Below are 6,000 nucleotides of genomic sequence, written 5' to 3'. Positions count from 1 at the left end.
GTTATCAGTAGCCAGAGGAGCCTGTTCAGTGCTAGACAGCTTCATCCCAAGTGCAGGACTAATAGACTCAAAAACTCCTTTGTCCCACACGCCATTAGACTGTACAACTCCTCTCTGGGGTGGGGGGCGGGGGGTATTAGGATGACAGGGGATGCAAAACAATAACAGTGCAATATATTTCATAACATGGTCACTACTGCCTACTTTGTCTTGTTATATTCTTATTTTACTGTTATATTTTTATTCCCATTGTTGCTTTTTAGTTTTTATTCTTATTGTAATATTTCTCTATTTTGTTTCCATTTAAACCCCCATTATTTACTTTTTACTTTTATTTAAATTGATCTCAACTCTGTACACTGCTGCTGGAATTTTAATTTCCCTGAAGGAACTCTCCTGAAGGAATCAATAAAGTACTATCTATCCATCTATCTATCTATCTATCTATCTAGTCCGTGACGTCACGCGGACGCGTCATCATGCCGCGACGTTTTCAACAACAAACTCCGCGGGAAATTTAAAATTGCTATTTAGTCAACTAAACCAGCCGTATTGGCATGTGTTGCAATGTTAATATTTCATCATTGATATATAAACTATCAGACTGCGTGGTCGGTAGTAGTGGGTTTCAGTAGGCCTTTAAGTTAAGTTAAGTTAAACAGCTTTCATATCCTGCATGTTGCTCATACATACAGAACACATGCATGGTATAAACATATGTACACGCATGTGATGTAGCAGTGCAGCAAAGTAGCTCGTTGTGTTGTAACTATTGTTCTTTCGCTTCCATGTCGTGTTGTCACGCTTCATGGTCACACATGTCAAGTTGAATTAGTGACCATGATGAGCAGCAGGACTTTAACTGGCAACCCTTTGAAACCAGTTATTGGGTTAGCAGACATGTACAGTGAGGATATTGTGTAATTCTGTGTAATGTAGCAACCCTAAATCATGTGACATTGTTGGACCAGCTACCCCTCAATGCACAGAACATTCTAGAATTAGCCTCACCTCCGTCTTCCCAAGTGAGTCAGGTGGCCGAGTGTGAAGTCTGCACCGCTCATTTCATTTGCTGTCCTAAAATGTCTTTCAATTAGTGCAGACATGATCAATAATGCATAGGAAGCAGCGTAGAGGACTCTCTGGCGCTCTAATGCATGATACTGTTGTTTACCTTATATTGCGGGTCCTCAGGGCACCTTATGGAGTCTAATGAGGAGTCTTCCTCCTGCATGGACAGATGGTGATATGAGAATTAATTACTTTATGTCACTGTCATCTATGGTAATGATGGACACTGATGCATATTTATTAGTCATCGTCTATAAAACATAAATCATATTTACACTGTGCTCATTCTGTAATCAACATAACACGATTATTTTTTGTGAGCAGGTGCATCAAAATCTTATTCTGCAAAGATGATGACTGTACTTCCTAGCTCTTATAGTGGCCAGGGGGTGTTTATTATGTGACTGCAGACAGTACAACGCATATTATATTACAGGAGAGGCCTATATTTGTATAAATACATTTATGTAGTATTTTCTTTTCACAAAAAAGACACTCAATAAAAAAATGCATACAAACGAAGTGCTATGTAGTGTATATTATTCTACATCTGGGATCTTGTAGTTTTAAAAACATTTCCACTATTGAGGGACTGCACTACAATAATAAATACATTTGTATTATTCTATATAGGCATGTTTATAGTGTTTTTTTCAAATTGGCAAAAGCCAATAAATAAAATAAATGTTACACACAAACATGCAGTCATTATATATTTTTATATAGATATATAGATTTTTTAATTATTTTTGAATAATGTTAATTGAAAAACAGTATGTATATATATATAAATATACATACATGGGTATATACAGGCTTCACGGTGGAAGAGGGGTTAGTGCGTCTGCCTCACAATACGAAGGTCCTGCAGTCCTGGGTTCAATCCCAAGCTCGGGATCTGTGGAGTTTGCATGTTCTCCCCGTGAATGCGTGGGTTCCCTCCGGGTACTCCGGCTTCCTCCCACTTCCAAAGACATGCACCTGGGGATAGGTTGATTGGCAACACTAAATTGGCCCTAGTGTGTGAATGTGAATGTGAATGTTGCCCTGCGATGAGGTGGCGACTTGTCCAGGGCGCCTTAGGCCCGATTGTAGCTGAGATAGCGGTAGAAAATGGATGGATGGATGGATGTGTATACACACACACACATATGTATACATACAGCATATATAATGTGTGTATATATATGTATGTATGTACATATACCTATATATACATAAAGTATATATACACAAAAAATATACATATATACACATATATTCATAATAATGTGTAAATGTCCATATACACACATAAACATATGTATACATAGATACAGATACATATGTAAATCTATATGTATATAGATATGTATATACATTAGTTAATCTATACGTGTGTACATGTTTATACAGTTACTTTACACGCACGCACGCACGCACGCACACACGCATGCACGCACACACACACGCACACATACACACACACACACACACACACACATTTGGGATAGGCTCCAGCAACCCCCGTGACCCCAAAAGGGACAGTCGGTAAAAAATGGATGTATGGATGAATACATAGTTATTTTATAGTATTTTATTAATCCACATAAAGAGTTAAAACAATATTTGCTCCACACCAATATTTAAATTAAAATATATTCAAATTTTAATTGACTTTTGATTTATTGCATTGATTTTTATTCATTTTCGACAAAAAAATAGGTAAAATGAATACTATACACATGGTTTATATTAACATAGAATATGAAAAAAAAAAAACAGAATATGGACTATTCTATGTATTTTATAAATTTTAGTTTGAGAAAAAAGCATATTTCTGGACAGCGCTTTTAAAGCTAAAAATATTGTTCATAATAACTCTACGTCCAACTCCTTGATTGTTACGGCTCTTTAAAAAAGTGCAGCAGCATGTTCTCCGTAAACTACACTGTAAACTCTTCAGCTTTACAGATGACATGTCTGCTCTATGACACATTATAAAGGTCACTAAAGCCCCCTAGCGGCTTTTAATGGGATGGGGGAAGGGGGTGGGGGGAGTAATGTGTTTACATTTGAGGTGTGGCATTAATTTACTTAGGTGCAGGGATTCATTAGGAAGATGTTAATAAACACAACGGTAAAAACTGCAGTTTGGGGTTCTTTTTGCGGCATTTTACGATATTTCCGGCAATCTTGGCAAGCATAGTAAGGCAAGAAGAACCCGTCTTTGAACTGGTATTTTTTTTATGAAGAAAAAGTTGACATCTGAAAGGATGACTGAACACATTTAGGCCAGTGGTTCTCAAATGGGGGTACGCATACCCCTGGGGGTACTTGAAGATATGCCAAAGGGTACGTGAGATTTTTTTTTTTTATATTCTAAAAATAGCAGCAATTCAAAAATCCTTTATATATATATATTTATTGAATAATACTTCAACAAAATGTGAATGTAAGTTCATAAACTGTGAAAAAGAAATACAATGCAATATTCAGTGTTGACAGCTAGACTTTTTGTGGACATGTTCCATAAATCCATCCATCCATTTTCTACCGCTTATTCCCTTTCGGGGTCGCGGGGGGCGCTGGCGCCTATCTCAGCTACAATCGGGCGGAAGGCAGGGTACACCCTGGACAAGTCGCCACCTCATCGCAGGGCCAACACAGATAGACAGACAACATTCACACTCACATTCACACACTAGGGCCAATTTAGTGTTGCCAATCAACCTATCCCCAGGTGCATGTCTTTGGAAGTGGGAGGAAGCCGGAGTACCCGGAGGGAACCCACGCATTCACGGGGAGAACATGCAAACTCCACACAGAAAGATCCCGAGCCTGGATTTGAACCCAGGACTGCAGGAACCTCGTATTGTGAGGCAGACGCACTATTGATGGTAAAGTTTTTTTTTTTGTGAAGAAATGTTTATAATTAAGTTCATGAATCCAGATGGATATCTATTACAATCCCCAAAGAGGGCACTTTAAGTTGATGATAGTGTAGAAATCATTATTTATAACTGAGTCACTTGTTTATTTTACAACAAGTTTTTTACTTTTTTTATATCTACCACTGTTTAGGCTGTTCGTCAATGCAACGCTCCAACAACCGGCCTGAGGTTGCAGTTGTAATTATAGTCAAACAGTACCATCTAGCGGCCGCTGTGCCAAAACGCACCCAGCCTGCAGTCGTCCCCCCTACAGCTGTGCCATAATGAGACTGATGGTGGAGTGGCTTCAGGTAATTTGGCAGTTAATTAATTGCTTTGATTATGTGTAATTGGAGAAGCGTTAATGCATGCTGTGTGACAGGGGAAATAAATTAGGCGTATCTTATTTTCGCTGATGATTATTCATTAATCAAAAAAAAAATGTTAACAAGGCGGAAGGAGGCCGTGACGCTTGCCTGCCCTAGTGTCAAAGGTCACAGAGCGTGGCAGTGAGGGAGGGGGAAGGGTTGGGCGTGGGTGAGTGCACACCACGCCGCGTGCTTGCCAACTTGCTCGGAGATTTAAATGAAACAAAAAAAAAAAGGTGTCTGTGTTGGATGTGCGTCACATGCCTCCACCTCTTCGTGGTGCCAGGAGAGCAGCTTAAAAACCTGCGTCTGGAGATGGGAGCCGCCGAGATCCCAGGGAGCCCGCGCTTGGCACCGTGAAATAGGATTTTGGTAGGACCGAAGCAATGAAGCGGGAGGGGAAGAAGTAGCAAACTGCCAAGTCCTCTCTGCAGATTTAGTGCCCGCCATCTCACAAACACACACACACACACACACACACACACACACACACACACACACACGCCAACAACATCATCAGCATCATCCTCTTCCAGAAGAAGAAGAAGTGTTCCAGAGCGACAATGCTGACCTGAACACATGTAACCAACTCAACTACTTCGTAATCCTGCAAGCACTTTACCAGGTGCCCCCTGCTTAAAGGCCAACTGAAATGAGATTTTCTTATTCAAACGGGGATAGCAGGTCCATTCTATGTGTCATACTTTGTCATTTCGCGATATTGCCATATTTTTGCTGAAAGGATTTAGTAGAGAACATCGACGATAAAGTTTGCAACTTTTGGTCACTAATAAAAAAGCCTTGCATGTACCGGAAGTAGCAGACGATGTGCACGTGACGTCACGGGTTGTGGAGTTCTTCACATCCTCACATTGATTACAATCATAGCCACCAGTGGCTAGAGCGATTTGGCCCGAGAAAGCGACAATTTCCCCATTAATTTGAGCGAGGATGAAAGATTCGTGGATGAGGAAATTTAGAGTGAAGGACTAAAAAAAGAAGGTGATTGCAGTAGGAGCGATTCAGATGTTATTAGACACATTTGCTAAGATAATTCTGGAAAATCCCTTATCCGCCTATTGTGTTGCTAGTGTTTTAGGGAGATTAAATAGTACCTGAAAGTCGGAGGGGTGTGGCCACGGGTGTGTTGACGCCAGTGTCTCTGAGGGGAAGTCACGGTAGCTGTGGCAGGACGGAAGCTCCGCTGATATCTCCGGTAAGAGGCGACTTATTTCCACAATTTTCTCACCGAAAACTGCCGGTTGACATGTAGTCAGGATCCATGTTCGCTTGACTGCTCTGATACATAGTAAAGCTTCATCTCCGGGAATTTTAAACAAGGAAACACTGGCTGTGTTTTTGTGGCTAAAGGCTAAAAGCTTCCCACCTCCATCTTTCTACTTTGACTTCTCCATTATTAATTGAACAAATTGCAAAAGATTCAGCAACACAGATGTCCAGAATACTGTGTAATTATGCGATTAAAGCAGACTACTTATAGCTTGGATCGGGCTGGAAAATAATATCGGCTACAACCAGTGACGTCATCATACGCATCATCATACCGCAACGATTTCAACACGACACTTCGCGGGAAATTTAAAGTTGTAAATGAGTAAACTAAAAAGGCCGTATTGGCAATGTTAATA

This window comes from Nerophis ophidion, linkage group LG19, assembly GCF_033978795.1.
Source record: "Nerophis ophidion isolate RoL-2023_Sa linkage group LG19, RoL_Noph_v1.0, whole genome shotgun sequence".
In the NCBI taxonomy this organism is placed as follows: Eukaryota; Metazoa; Chordata; class Actinopteri; order Syngnathiformes; family Syngnathidae; genus Nerophis; species Nerophis ophidion.
Note: the sequence above shows the minus strand (reverse complement) of the source record.